We start from the raw sequence: 16,772 nt of genomic DNA on the forward strand, positions 1-16,772 counted from the left end.
GATGAATGGATAAAGAAATTGTGGTTTATATACACAATGGAATACTATGTGGCAATGAGAAAGAATGAAATCTGGCCTTTTGTAGCAACGTGGATGGAACTGGAGAGTGTTATGCTAAGTGAAATAAGTCATACAGAGAAAGACAGATACCATATGTTTTCACTCTTATGTGGATCCTGGGAAACTGAACAGAAGACCAGAGGGGAGGGGGGAAAAAAAAAGAGGTTAGAGAGGGAGGGAGCCAAAATATAAGAGACTCTTAAAAACTGAGAACAAACTGAGGGTTGATGGGGGTGGGAGGGAGGGGAGGGTGGGTGATGGGTATTGAGGAGGGCACCTTTTGGGATGAGCACTGGGTGTTGTATGGAAACCAATTTGACAATAAATTTCATATTTAAAAAAAACATTCAATAGTAATGTTGAAAATTTGAGAAATGAACCCTTACAAATACACAACTTTTTATAAAGTTGTTACTTGTCAGCTATTGGCTTTGACATTTATACATTAGTAGTTGGGATTTCATATGATTACTGTAGCCGTGAATGTTTATTGAATTGTGTGGCCCCATGAAAACTTTTTCTGGTTGAACCCTAGGGGAAACAAACATAAATATTCATAATGTATTTTCTAAACTATAGAAAATGTCTCGTTCAAAGATGTGATCAATGTAAAACATACTGTTATTTTTTTTGCCACTTCAAAGAAAATGCTGCAAACTGTCTATGAAATAATATTTGTTGTTTTAAAAAATGTTCATTTTTATAATATTCATTTATTTTTGAGAGAGAGCACACGAGCAGGGAGGGGCAGAGACAAAGGGAGAGAGAGAATCCCAAGCAGGCTCCATGCTCTCGGCGCAGAGCCCGACATGAGACTTGAACTCACGAACCATGAGATCATGACCTGAGCAGAAATCAAGAGTGGATGCTTAACTGACTGAGCCACCCAGGAGCCCCAATGAAACAATACTTTAAAAATCACATTGATAGTAAGTCCCGTTCTGATTTCAGAGTTGTTGAAATGTGAGCAATGTGTGTCTTGGAAGTGATGAAATATGATACATGTATGATGAATGAACAGAACAAGGCCAAGCCTCCGTGAAATGAGTGTTTGAATAAATAAATACTTTTGATGGTACCTTCATGTATTCATTTAACAAACATTTGTTAGGAGTCTACCGTGTGTTAGCTACCTAACTGTAAAGATGCCTATGAACTTTGTTGATTGAAATTCCATAGGGTAGGAGTTTTATTTTGGGGTTCTTTTACTGTAGTGTTAGGCACCCCACAGGTGCGCAGTAGATATTTATTGAGGAGGAATTCATTAGGCATTTTCCTTGAATATGGAATATAAATTCTAGGTTTAAAATCCAAGGCTTTTAAATTTGCCCTGGAGAAACTTCAAAATATATTTTGCATTAGAAGTAAAGTAGTATGTACTGATCATAAAAAGACAATAATAAAACAATTCCTGTAACCAAGAAACAGTCATAATTATTAGTTTGGTGTAGGTGTTTCTAGGGAAAAAAAATAATGTAATTCCATTTTTAGAAACACGCGTTTGTATATCTAAACTTCTCATAATATCCTCAGGTGAATTTTTCCCTGAAATGAAGTTTCCTGTTCTAGATGAGTACTTATTGTCCCTTTCTCCACATATAGAGCTGACTTAAAAATACTTATTAAATTTTAAATAGAAATACCTAATTTCAAATTGATTTAAAATACTTCAATATGTAATACTTAATTTTAAGTATTTTAAAATACGTATTTTTCAAAATTTAAAATACTAACACATTTTAAATCCAGACCCAATTTCACTGGTATAATTAGCAGAACATTTCTTAGAATGTTGTTTCCTGAGCGTTGGCTTTGGTTGACCTGTTTAGAAATAGAGGAGGGCACTTGTCGGGATGAGCACTGGGTGTTGTATGTAAGCAATGCGCCACAAGAACCTACCCCCAAAACCAAGAGCACACTGTACACACTGCATGTTAGCCAACTTGACAATCAATTATATTTAAAAAAAAAATAAAAATATATACATATTTAAAATTTTAAAAGAGAAAGAAATAGATTCAAGAAGGAGCACCTGGGTGGCTCAGTCGGTTAAGCATCTGACTTTGGCTCAGGTCATGATCTTGCGGTTCGTGGCTCCAAGCTCCAAGATGGACTGTGCTGACAGCCTGGAGCCTGCTTCAGATTCTGTGTCTCCCTCTCTCTCTACCCGCCCTGCCCAAGCTCTCTCTCTCTCTCTCTCTCAAAAATAAATAAACGTTAAGAAAAATAAATTCAAGAAGAACAAAGACAGATTTAGGGATATAAATGCTAATTATGACTGACACTTCAGGTCTAGTCTTTTTACGAATCATGAGGGCTTTGATATAAGTAACAGAACAATCATAACTATTTTACAGAAGTCTTTTTTTGTGGCTGGTTGGTAACTACTTTCTTGTAGCAAGGATCTTGGCATTTGAAGAAATTATTTTTCACATTATGATTTCAGAAAAAGAAATTCTAGCATACAAAATAAACTTGGTGTTCTAATGATTGTTATCAGTCAGGGTTGAGTCAAAGAAACAGAGGGTATGTTAATTATTTCAAACAGAAGGAATTTAATACAAAGACTTGAGTAAATACAGGCTATTGGAAAACTAAATGAGAAAGAAGTAGATGTTGACAGAGCCCATACATAAAAACTTAAGCGAGCAATAACCATCTTTAGGGACAGAGAGAGACAAAAGAGAATCAAAGAGAATCTGGGATCCCAGGGGACCAATACTTGGAGTTCTAACTGATGCTTCATGCCCAATAGTTAGGGCTTAGATGCCAAAGGGGTAGGGTCGCCAGTGCTCAGACTTCCATGGTGGGTGGGGCAGGATACTTTCCTTCATTTAGTTACTTCCATTTACTGGTTGTTTTCTTCCATCATGGGAATTACAACTCCTGCTCTATATGTAGAAAGAAGAGTGATTCATGAAACTAGTGAGTACCCCAGAGAGTACAAATGTGGCCTTTTCTGTTTGAAATTTTATGTTCTGGGGCTCTTTCAGCTAGGATTCCTTAGGTTACAAGTGACAGAAATACCATTTGAACCACCTGGGCCAAAGTGAGTGTCTTGGTTTCTGTTGCCAAAGTGCAGAAAGACAATGGTATGAGATAGTCCAGGGACTCTGTGACAACTTTATTTTACATGTGGCTTCTCCATAAGGCTGGGATGATGAATGCTCATGTTCTTCTTGATCCGATGGGGACAGCACCTCTCCTAGTAATGATGAGGAAAAAAAAATCTTGGAAAATATCAATTGAGTGCCCAATGGTTATCTTGTGTTAATATCTCAGGACCAATCCCTGTGGGGGAGAGTAGATGCTAGTACTGCCCTCTTGGGTTAGTTCCTCCTTCAGACTAATCTCTGTGGCAGGGAAGCAGGGTCAGCCCATTCAAACTATGTGACCTGGAGAGGGAGAAACCGTTTCCTTAAATGAAGAGAGGTACGGTTACCAAAAGAAGAGGAAAGAGATAATAAAAATCTATTCCAGGGGATATTCAGACATTGGGGATATCATGAAGATCTGATTGTCTTCCTTATACATCGTGTGAGCCTGCCCAAATGGACACAATTCTCTATCCCTTCCTGTATCCCCACCCTTTGCAATGTGACTTTGCAGCTCTTTTCATCAAGAGGGATTTGCTGTGGCCAATAAACTGCTACTAATAGGCAGCAGAAGTGACAAGGCAGATAGGTCTCAAGTGGCCTGTGCATGTCTGTTCTCACTCTTAGAACCTTGCTCAGCTGTCAGGTGCACACACGCAGGTTGCGCGACTGGAGGATGCGAGACCATGTGGAGCAGAATCAAGCTGTAGTAGCTGAGCCCATCTTGGAGCAGCTGGACCCAGGCTGACTCAGCAGCCAATTGGAGATTCATGGGCAAATGCAGGCTAACCAAGACCAGCTGAAGGGAGCCTAGTGTGGCCCAGACAAGAAGAATCACTGGGCTAAGCCAGAGACTCCTGAGCAATGGCAAGACACTGCATTTTGGGAGTGGTTTGTATTCAGCAATAGGTAGCGGACATGGCAAGCGCTTACCCTACCGCGTTGATTTCCAGAGAGATGTAGATATTTACATCACTCGTTCTTTTGTGGGAGCTGAGAAAAGAGACATACACATTCTTATGTAATGGGACAGACATTTTTTAAGGGCAGACCTACTTCTCCACAGAAACATAGTCATTGCAAAATGACTTCATAGCAAGGGTAATTGATTTTGAACCATCATAAACAAATAGGGTAGACGCACCCATGAGGGTAAAGTTGCGTTGTGGGGATGGAAGAGAAAGGGCATCACAAGTTTCAACAAGCTGTTCTTAGCTATGTACGTCTCTCCCTTAATTGCCTCCTTCAGTTTCTTCAAGTTTCTACCTTAAGTCAGGTCCCGCAACCTAACTCCACCGCAACTGGTTGTGCGGTTTGTATTAAATAGTCTGTCTTTTTTGAATGCCTTTCTCCTTGCTCATGCCTGTAGTGATTTCTTTCTATGCCTGAACTTCTACTGAGAAGAAGAGGGGAAAGGAGAAGACTTTAAATAGAACCAGCCAGTCTGGTTAGTGATAAGTAGCTCTATGAAGGATTAGCGGAAGAAGCCGAACTTATCTTGTTCAGATTGCAATTCTGCCTTTCTCTGTTCTCTTACCACAGATCACAAGGAGTTGACCATAAAAGGAAACGTCCTGCAGGAAAAGTTTAGGTAACTGTTGGTTAACCAGAGCAGGTTAGTTAACCTGCTGAGGTATTACAGAGCCTAACTGACCTTGGGGGAAGAAAGTACCCAATTCCAGCTGGCAGTAGCCATCCTGACCCATTTAACTGCGGAGAAAAAAAATCCAGAAAGTTTGTGGAATTCACAGTTCAGAGTCAAGGGCTCCCTAAAAGACCTAGACCTAATCACAGGACTAAAGAGCACTTCCCCTCCACTCCCCTCCCCATCACATTATAAAGGCCTATTGACAGCAGGTCCTTTTATTCAGTACATCCAGTCTGGCTAGCAGAAAAAAATGACAAGGTATACCAAAAGGGAAAAAAACACAATCTGAATACATCGAGAGAGCATCAGAACCAGACATGGCAGAGATGTTGGAATGATCAGACTGGGAATTTAAAACAACTATGATGAATGGATAAGATCAACAGCATGTAAGAACAGATGGGCAACATCAGCAGAGCAATGGAAATCCTAAGAAAAGTTTAGAGAATTGTTGAAACCTTTTTCTGACGTTCAGCCTTTCCTGAAGCTTTTAATAGTCAAGGTAAAGACATAAAAGGTATACTTTTTCCTTGATAGAAAGGCTTTTTTCCGGTCCTTCTAAGAACCTGGAAGACAAATGTTTTCAGAATGATTGCTCTATCCTTCCTGTGCTCTTGCCCCAATCTAGGCTGTCTGGGTAATGGCCAAGGTCGCAGTTAAGCAACTTGTTGGACGTTCTCTTTTCTGACTTCCTGTTTCTGGAAGACAACTGTTTTGAGTTCAACCTTTGTTTTTGGGTTTTGTTCCTCTAATTTCACTGGCTCAGGCTGGGCTGAAGTTCACAATTACTGACCTATGAATAGCTCTCAAGGGCCTGTGGTCCCCCTGGCATGGAGTTGGACACCCTGATCTAGTCCTCAGTATTCCTTACTCTCTAGCATTCATGAGGACCCAGAAGAGGGTCGCCTGGAGTTCTAAAGCCCACATCCTTCTACATTGCTCTCCAGACTGAGGATAACGTATGCTGCTTTGAGAAAATAGCTCCAACAGTGTTCCCATCAGATAGTGGGCACTGGGTGGGGGGCAGGTTAGGTGGAGTCCATCCTTGCCTTTAAGGGTTACATGTCAGCTAGCTTGGAATCAACAGGGACCTGCACACAAATGTGCGCAGCCACGAAGTGACACAGCATGATGAATGGTTCGTTTATAGTGATGTTTGTAGGGAGGCAAGAGAGGGCAGTGCCCTACAGCTGTGCTGTTGCAGAATTACCCTGTCTGGCTCTGTCTCTCCAAGCAACCCAGTCCCTCAATGGCAAGGCCATGTAGCTGTTCTCTCTGACCAGCATAGACAAGGCTTCCACTGGAAAAAGGTACAATAGGATTTGCATGGATAATGATAACGTGGAAACTTGTGTACGTGACAGACAGGATTAATTGCCTTATCCCTTAGAACACCTGTGTAAAACAGACACCATTGTTATTCTTCTGCCGTGGACAAGGAAACTAAAGAACAAAGAGAGTAGATGACTTGCCCCTGTGATATAATCAGAAGGTAACGTCACCAAACTTGAACTCAGGGAGTCTGACACTAGAGCCAGGATGCATAAGCCCCATCCCACACGGCCTCTCCACACTTAGCAAATCTCTGCTTACTCCTCCCACACAGGAACATTAGTGAATCAGAGCTTTTATGAGGAAGTGAGTGTAAATGAACTCAACAAAACCCCAAATCAAATCAAATAAACACAAAACAAATCCAAATCAAGGAAACCCAAACATAACGGTCCTTTCCCCCACTTTCACAATAGTTAGGCTCTATTTTCTCCACAAGATGGCAGTAACTCCACATAGTTTTTCTGCTTCGCGTTTCTGGGGGAGCGGCCGCTGAATAAATACATAGGCAATATGGTTTTGTGTTACAATTCAAAGAAATCTGATAACAGCCATCTCACTTGTCAATATTTTAAATTGAATTAAGCTCATAAAATCAGGGAAGGCTGTATAAACTCTGTGAAAACAAAACAACGACCCCCCCCACCCCGGCCCCCACTAGAAGGTATGACTGAGCCAAGGCGCTCCCATAAGGGCACTAGCGTGCACACACATCCACAAACACACACGCATCCACCTTGTCTCATACATCTTCCCACATCCACCCACACACATCCACAAACACACACATATCCACACACCCACAGCAACCCATACACACATCTATACACCCACACAGATCTACTCCCTCCACAGCCACACAAAAACACAGACACACACACACACATAGACACACACACACATACACAGACATGCATATTCCAAGAACAAGAATTTTTTCTCAAGGAATCTCTTAAAAACCCCTTAAGACTAAAAGGAAAGTATAAAAGTTTTTCTGTGCCTATTTCATTTGTTTCATCCGCTAATCTTTCCTTTGTGAAAACATGACAAACTATTGCTTTTTTAAAAAAAATCACTGCAAAAAAATAAATAAATAAAATCACTGCATTACAGGATCTCCAAAGCCTATGAAAAATTTTTCTTCCCCCCCCAAAAGCTTCTGCAAAAAGAAACTATCAACAAACTGAAAAGACAACCTATGGAATGGGAAAATACTTGCAAATCATGGGTCTCATAAGGGGTCAATACCCAGAACACATAAAGAACTCACATAACTCAGTGGCAAAACCCCCAAATAACCCAATTAAATAATGGGCAAAGGACCTAAATAGACATTTTTCCAAAGATACATGAAAGAACATGTACTTGTTGTACACAAAAAGATGTTCCACATCACCAATCAGTTAGGGAAATGCAAACTAAAACACAGTGTGTTATCCCATCATGTCTGTTAGAATGGCCATCATCAAAAAGACAAGAGATAACAAATGCTCACGTGGATGTGGAGAGAAGGGAATCCTAGTGCACTGTTGGTGGGATTGAAAATTGGTACAGCCACTATGGAAAACAGTATGAAGGATGCTCAAAAATTTTAAAATAGAACTAACATATGATTTAGGATTTCCACTTCTGGGAATATATCCAAAGGTAATAGAGGATCTCTGTGTCCCCATGTTCTCAGCAATTGTATTTACAATAGTCAAGACATGGAAACAACCCAAGTGTCCACTGATGGATGTACGAGTAAAGAAATTGTAGTGTATGTATACAATGGGATATTACTCATCCATGAAAAAACAAGGAAATCCTACCATTTGTGACAACATGGATGGTCCTTGAAGGCATTAGGCTAAGTGAAATAAGTCAGACAGAGAAAGACAAATACTGTGTTATCTTATTTATATATGGAATCTTAAAAAAACCCCAAAACAAAATAAAAGAACCCCAACAAACTCACAGATACAGAGACCAGATTGGTGACTGCCAGAGGTGGAGAGCAACAGTGGGGAATTGGAGGAAGGTGGTCAGAAAGTACGAGTTTCCAGTTATAAAAGAAATGAGTACCAAGATATAGTGTATAACATGATGACTATAGCTAATGCGGCTGTATGATATATAGGAAAGTCATTAAGAGAGCAAATCCTGAGAGTTCTTATCAAAAGGGGAAAAATTTTTTTCCTTTATTCTTTTCTTTTTATTGTATCTATATGAAAAGATGGATGTTAGCTGAGCCTATTGTGGCAATTTTTTCACCATGTGTATAAATCAAGCCATCATGCTGGATACCTTAAGTCTATATGGTGATATATGTCAATTATTTCTCAATAAAACTGGAAAAGTCTTTCTTCTCCAAAATTCACTCTAAACAGTAATTCTCTTCTTATTCTTACACATACACAAACCTATGCACATCTTTCCTAAACTATTATTTTACTGGCATTTCTTTTTCATCTATTCTTTACATTTCTTGGTGACCCCCCAAAGTAGCTGTGTATTTATAAGATTGGTATGCCCAAATATCCAAAACTTTAATAGTCGGAGGCAGCTGTGAACTCATGATACTCTAACTTCGATTATCTTCCTAAAAGCAGTTTTCAATATTGTTTTCTCCTTTTAAGACAGCACTATCTACTGGCTAATTCTGGTATTGCAGCTCAGGTCTAGTTAATGTCCAGCCCCAAAAGCAGCTTGTATTATTAGGAGGTAAAAGGAGAAATTATTTTAATTATGTAATCATTTATAATTTCTTGTTACACTGTGTTTCATGAGTCTAAGCCAAGTTTAGAATCTTTATCTTGCCCCCAATGTTCCATTCCATTTAGTTGGGGCATTCCTCAGTGTTGGTAGGTTTTTTAGATTTACACAAAATTTTGACTAAGGAGAGTCCCAGATCCTGTTGATGCAGATTATACTTTCATTCCATCTCTATCAGTCAATATACATTTCATTTATTAAAATTCTGTGAAGTTTTGTTTTGCAGTTTGGGAAAGAGAAATTTTATCTTCCTGGCTTATATTTGAATTTTTCTGGAGACAGGAATGAGGACCACAAGTTGCTAGAATTATTTTACTTGAGGACTCTCTTCCAGGCAAAGGGTGATCCAGAAGTTGATAAAAAATCTCCAGAAAGACTTTGTGATTCTCTTGGCACAACAGAACTGCCTGGGTGACCAGATGTCAAAGTATGACACAGAGCTAGGAAGGATGCGTTTTCCTCCATGTTGCCAGAAGCCCAGCACTGTTCTGAGAACTCGGTCTCCACATCGTTTGGACTTCAATATGACCACTGGATTCTCCTGCCGGGCATTGGCAGTACTGTGCCTTCCCCATGCAGGAGACTTCACGTGTGGTGGGCAAGGACAAAGGAGAGCTGGAGATGGAAAAAATGGTGGTTGCCTCATGCTGACTGCAGCTGACAGTTTGGCTTGTGGGCATCTGTCAGAAACGACAGGATGGGTACAAAAAAGGCCAATGTCTGGGGATCAGACAGGTGTAGGCTTAGTCTATTATAATTTCTTTGAAAATTAAATGCTTCTTTTTTCTGTCTACATTACAATAAAATTATGTATGTATGTGTATATACATATATATTCATGCTTAAAGTAATCACAGGCTAATGAAGTCTGGGATATTTGGGCAACATCCATAGGCACAAACAGCAGCTTCATAGTAACCTTTGTTACCCATGGTGCAATTCGAGCAGGTGTAATTTGGACACTTAGCACCTCTGGCGGAAGGGTGTGGGGCACAGAACCCACTCTGGCTTCTATATTCCCATGGCCTCCAAGATTGGGTGGGAAGGAGAAGGAGAGTAGCCTTGGGGAGAGAGGCTGAGAAGATAGTGTTTTCAAACTGGGGCCTGTAAGCGTAACTGTTTACTTCTATTAGTTACTAGGGCATTGATCAGGGTTAACTGGGAACTTGGCTCATTCCATCTGAAAAGCACACATTAGTTTTCACAATAGCGTGTCAAATGTCTGAAGCCATAGAAGAACAGAGACAGGAAATGAAAGGTGATAAAACCGCAGACCCTGGCTGCCTCTATTCTCTCCACATCTGCGTGGCTTCTCCACACAGGCGGACTTCAATGGAGGCTCTGTGCCTGCAGAACTGCCCGGGGACCTGGCCTCCTCACCCCTCATCACATTTTGAGGTGGGCAACACCAGCTTTTGAATCAGGAAGCAATTTTAAAATCAGTCATGTTTTGATCCCGCAGGCCTGGTTTCATCTGATTAATAAGCTGTGCGTTCAAGGCCCGATCGGTTGACTTCCCCTGGGTAGCTCACCTCCCCAAGCCCACCCTCCAAGTGTCTGCAAACAGGACCCTCTTTTCCCTTGTGACCGAGCCCCGCAATCGGATTCAGCACCGCCTTACCCAGGAGGACCAGCCCAGTGCCGGCCTGACCTTGCCAGGAGGAATTTCTCTCTCCAGCTTGAATTTCCTTCCCGTCTATCTCCAGGCCTTTACTGCTGGCCGCTCCCCTTTGACCACCCTGAATAAATCTTCCCTGCATCCCTGACAGCTGCTGATTTGGCTTCTTTCTTCTTCTTATTTTTTTTTTTAATTGAAAGTAAACCTTCAAAGTGGCCCAGCCACCTGAGAAGCTCCGCTCAGCACTGCAGCTGGGCTAGTGAACCTCAAACAGAAGAGCTGCGTTGTCTGGTGTCCCCCTCCTGCCCTGGGGGGAGAGGGGGATCACGGGGGCTTTGTGTGCTGCCTCGGCCACTCAGCTTTCAATTTAGCTTTTGCATTAGAAGAAGGGAATTTGGACGTGAGTAAAGTGGTTGTGGCGAGGTTTTGAAAGTGGCTGTGTAAACCTGAGGGAGGTGTCTAGAGGGGGTGGCAGAGAGAGAGAGACAGACAGACAGAAAGTAAGAAAGAGAAGGAGAGAGAGAGGGGGAGGAGGAGAGATATTTGCAGAGAGAGGTGTAGGTCTGCGGGCAGAATGCAAGTTCAATTTATTTTGAAAAGAAATCTGGGGTGTCTTTGTGTCATCTGGTTAGACTATTGGGGGTACCTTGCAGAAGGAAATTGATATAAAAAAGCATGTTCATATTTAACAATCGGTTTGTGACACCGGGAAGAAACAATGTCCTGGAGGGCATAGAATTAGAAGTCAAGATTCCTAGATTTTGTCCTAGGGTCTTCTTTGTTACTTTGTCATTTTCAGGTGGTCACTTCAGGTTCCTATATTCTCCCCCACCCCACAAGTTTTTATTATAGAAATTTAAAAATATTCGGAAAAGTTGAAAAAAAAATGTAATAGACCCCCTTTATACCCACTACCTCAACTCAACAGTGGTTAACATTTTTTCCATATTTGTTTTCTTTGTCTCTGTGTGAATACATTCCACCCTCCTCCCACGCAGGCATATTTGTTGAACCATTTGAAAGTAAATTACAGACATCATGACACTTCACCCCTAAATACTCCAGGGTACATTTCCTAGTAAGGACATTCTCCTACACAACCACAATACAACGATCACACCTAAGAAAATGTAAAATAATTCTCTGATAACATTTAACATTTGGTCCACATTACCACTTCTCCAGTTGACTCCCAATGATCTTTAATAACTGGTTTTCATTTTGAACCGGGAGTTGGTCCAGACTCTGCCATAAGTTTGCTTGTTAAGGCTGTTAGTCTCTTGGTCTCTCTTCTCTCATTGATGTAGAACCCACCTACAAAATGCACAAATCTCAAGTGTGGACCTTATTAATTTTTTAACAATTGATTTTAAAAAATTTTTTTAATTTTATTTTTTAAATTTACATCCAAATTAGTTAGCATATAGTGCAACAATGATTTCAGTAGATTCCTTAATGCCCCTTCCCCATTTACCCATCACCCCATCCACGAACCCTCTTTTTGTTCTCCATATTTAAGAGTCTCTTATGTTTTGTCCCCCTCCCTGTTTTTATATTGTTTTTGCTTCCCTTTACTTATGTTCATCTGTTCTGTGTCTTAAAGTCCTCATATGAGTGAAGTCATATGATATTTGTCTTTCTCTGACTGACTAATTTCCCTTAGCATAATACCCTCTAGTTCCATCCACGTAGTTGTAAATGGCATGATTTCATTCTTTTGGGTTGCTGAGTAATACTCCATTGTATGTATATGTGTATATATATATATATATATATATACCACATCTTCTTTATCCATTCATCTTATCCATTCATCCATCAATGGACATTTGGGCTTTTCCAAAAAAGCCATTGTTGACAGTGCTGCTATAAACATTGGGGTGCATGTGTCTCTTTGAAACAGCATACCTGTATCCCTTGGATAAATACCTAGTAGTGCAATTGCTGGGTTGTAGGGTAGTTCTATTTTTAGTTTTTTGAGGAACCTCCATACTGTTTTCCAGAGTGGCTTCAACAGCTTGCTTTCCCACCAGCAGTGCAAAAGAGATCCTCTTTCTCCGCATACTCGCCAACATCTGTTGTTGCCTGAGTTGTTAATGTCAGCCATTTTGGCAGGTGTGAGGTGGTATCTCATTGTGGTTTTGGTTTGTATTTCCCTGATGATGGGTGATGTTGAGCATTTTTTCATGTGTCGATTGGCCATCTGGATGTCTTCTTTGGAGAAGTGTCTATTCATCTCTTTTGCCCATTTCTTCCCTGGGTCATTTGTTTTTTGCATGTTGAGTTTGATAAGTTCTTTATAGATTTTGGATACTAACCCTTTATCTGATATGTCATTTGCAAATATCTTCTCCCATTCTGTCAGTTGCCTTTTAGTTTTGCTGATTGTTTCCTTTGCTGTGCAGAAGCTTTTTATTTTCGTGAGGTCCCAGTAGTTCATTTTTGCTTTTGTTTCCCTTGCCTCTGGAGACGCGTTGAGTAAGAAGTTGCTGCGGGCAAGATCAAAGAGGTTTTTGCCTGCTTTCTCCCTGAGGATTTTGATGGCTTCCTGTCTTACATTGAGGTATTTCATCCATTTTGAGTTTATTTTTGTGTATGGTGTAAGAAGGTGGTCCAGGTTAATTCTTCTGCATGTTGCTGTCCAGTTTTCCCAGCACCACTTGCTGAAGAGACTGTCTTTATTCCATTGGATATTCTTTTCTGCTTTGTCAAAGATTAGTTGGCCATACGTTTGTGGGTCCATTTCTGGGTTCTCTATTCTGTTCCATTGATCTGAGTGTCTGTTTTTGTGCCAGTATCATACTGTCTTGATGATTACAGCTTTGTAGTATATCTTGAGGTCCAGGATTGTGATGCCTCCTGCTTTGGTTTTCTTTTTCAAGATTGCTTTGGCTATTCAGGGTATGTTCTGGTTCCATACAAATTTTAGTTCTAACAAATTATTTGTTCTAGCTCTGTGAAGAATGCTGGTGTTATTTTGATAGGGATTGCATTGAATATGTAGATTGTTTTGGGTAGTCTTGACATTTTAACAATATTTGTTCTTCCTATCCAGGAGCATGGAATCTTTTTCCATTTTTATGTGTGTGTGTGTGTGTGTGTGTGTGTGTGTGTGTGTGTCTTCTTCAATTTCTTTCATAAGCTTTCTATAGTTTTCAGTGTATAGATTTCTCACCTCTTTGGTTATATTTATTCCTAGGTATTTTATGGTTTTTGGTGCAATTGTCAATGGGATAGATTCCTTGATTTCTCTTTCTATCACCTCATTGTTGATGTATAGGAATGCAACTGATTTCTGTGCATTGATTTTATATCCTGCAACTTTGCTGAATTCATGAATCAGTTCTAGCATCTTTTTGGTGGAATCTTTTGGGTTTTCCATATAGAGTATCATGTCATCTGCAAAGAGTGAAAGTTTAACCTCCTCCTGGTTGATTTGGATGCCTTTTGTTTCTTTGTGTTGTCTGATTGCAGAGGCTAAGACTTCCAACACTATGTTGAATAACAGTGGTGAGAGGAACCCTGTCTTGTTCCTGACCTTAGGGAAAAAGCTCTCAGTTTTTCCCCATTGAGGATGATATTAGTGTTGGGTCTTTCATATATGGCTTTTATGATCTCAAGACATGCTCCTTCTATCCCTACTTTCCTGAGGGTTTTTATCAAGAAAGATGTTGTATTTTGTGAAATGCTTTCTCTGCATCTATTGAGAGGATCATATGGTTCTTGTCCTTTCTTTTATTGATGTGATGAATCACATTGATTGTTTTGTGGATATTGAACCAGCCTTGCTTCCCAGGTATAAATCCCACTTGGTCGTGGCGAATAATTTTTTTAATGTATTGTTGGATCCAGTTGGCTAATATCTTGTTGAGGATTTGTGCATCCATGTTCATCAGGGAAATTGGTCTATAGTTCTCCTTTTCTTTTTTAAAAAAAATTTTTTTTTTCAACGTTTTATTTTATTTTTGGGACAGAGAGAGACAGAGCATGAACGGGGGAGTGGCAGAGAGAGAGGGAGACACAGAATCGGAAACAGGCTCCAGGCTCTGAGCCATCAGCCCAGAGCCCGACGCGGGGCTCGAGCTCACGGACCGTGAGATCGTGACCTGGCTGAAGTCGGACGCTTAACTGACTGTGCCACCCAGGCGCCCCTATAGTTCTCCTTTTCAGTGGGGTCTCTGGTTTTGGAATCAAGGTAATGCTGGCTTCATAGAAAGAGTTTAGAAGTTTTCCTTCCATTTCTATTTTTTGGAACAGCTTCAAGAGAATAGGTGTTAACTCTTCCTTAAATGTTTGGTAGAATTCCCCTGGAAAGCTATCTGGCTCTGGACTCTTGTTTTTTGGCAGATTTTTGATTACTAATTGATTTCCTTACTGGTTATGGGTCTGTTCAAAGTTTCTATTTCTTCCTGTTTCAGTTTTGGTAGAGTATATGTGTTTAGGAATTTGTCCATTTCTTCCAGATTACCCATTTTATTGGCATATAATTGCTTTTAATATTCTCTTATTATTGCTTCTTTTTCTGCTGTGTTGGTTGTGTTCTCTCCTCTTTCATTCTTGATTTTATTTATCTGGGTCCTTTCCTTTTTCTTTTTGATCAAACTGGCTAGTGGTTTATCAATTTTGTTAATTCTTTCAAAGAACCAGCTTCTGATCTGTTCTACTTTTCTGTTTTTTTTTTTTTTTTTTTTTTTTTTTTTGGTTTCAATAGCATTAATTTCTGCTCTAATCTTGATTATTTCCTGTCTTCTGCTGGTTTTGGGTTTTATTTGCGGTTCTTTTTTCATCTCTTTAAGGTGTAAGGTTAGGTTGTGTATCTGAGATCTTTCTTCCTTCTTTAGGAAGGCCTGGATTGCTATATACTTTCCTCTTATGACTGCCTTTGCTGCATCCCAGAGGTTTTGGGTTGTGGTGTTATCATTTTCATTGGCTTCCATGAACTTTTTAATTTCCTCTTTAACTTCTTGGTTAGCCCATTCATTCCTTAGTAGGATGTTCTTTAGTCTCCAAGTATTTGTTACCTTTCCAAATTTTTTCTTGTGGTTGATTTTGAGTTTCATAGCATTGTGGTCTAAAAATATGCACGGTATGATCTTGATCTTTTTGTACTTGTTGAGGGCTGATTTGTGTCCCAGTATGTGGTCTATTCTGGAGAACGTTCCATGTACACTGGAGAAGAATATATATTCTGCTGCTTTAGGACGAAATGTTCTGAATGTATCTGTTAAGTCCATCTGGTCCAGTGTGTCATTCAAAGCCATTGTTTCCTTGTTGATTTTCTGTTTAGATGATCTTTCCATTGTTGTAAGTGGGGTGTTGAAGTCCCTACTATTATGGTATTATTATCAATGAGTTTCTTTATGTTTGTGATTAATTGATTTATAGATTTGGGTGCTCTCACATTTGGAGGATAAATGTTTATAATTGTTAGGTCTTCTTGGTGGATAGACCCCTTAATTATGATATAATGCCCTTCTTCATCTCTTGTTACAGTATTTATGTCAAAGTCTCGATTGTCTGATATAAGTGTGGCTACTCTGGCTTTCTTTTGTCAACAATTAGCATGATAGATGATTCTCCATGTCCCTACTTTCAATCTGAAGGTATCTTTATGTCTAAAGTGGTCTCTTGTATATAGCATATAGATGGATCTTGTTTTCTTATCCATTCTGTTACCCTATGTCTTTTGATTGGAGCATTGAGTCCATTGACATTTAGAATGCATACTGAAAGATATGAATTTATTGCCATTGTGTTGCTTGTAGAGTTGGAGTTTCTGGCGTTCTCTGGTCCTTTCTCGTCTTTGTGGTTTTTAGTCTTTCTTTGTTTGTTTGTTTATTCTTCTTTTCTCCCCTCAGAGAGTCCCCCTTAAAATTTCTTGCAGGGCTGGTTTAGTGGTCACGAACTCCTTTAATTTTTGTTTGTCTGGGAAACTTAATCTCTCATTCTATTTTGAATGACAGCCTTGCTGGATAAAGAATTCTTGGCTGTATATTTTTCTGATTCAGCACCCTAAATGTATCCTGCCACTCCTTTCTGGCCTGCCAAGTTTCTGTGGATAGATCTGCTGCAAACCTGATCTGTCTTCCCTTGTAGGTTAAGGACTTTTTTTTCCCTTGCTGCTTTCATGATTCTTTCCTTGACTATTTTGTGAATTTGACTATGATATGCCGTGTTGATGGTCAGTTTTTGTTGACTCTGGTGGAAGTCCTCTGTGCTTCCTGGATTTTGATGTCTGTGACTTTCCCCAGGTTAGGAAAGTTTT

This window comes from Felis catus, chromosome D3, assembly GCF_018350175.1.
Source record: "Felis catus isolate Fca126 chromosome D3, F.catus_Fca126_mat1.0, whole genome shotgun sequence".
NCBI classification, from domain to species: Eukaryota; Metazoa; Chordata; class Mammalia; order Carnivora; family Felidae; genus Felis; species Felis catus.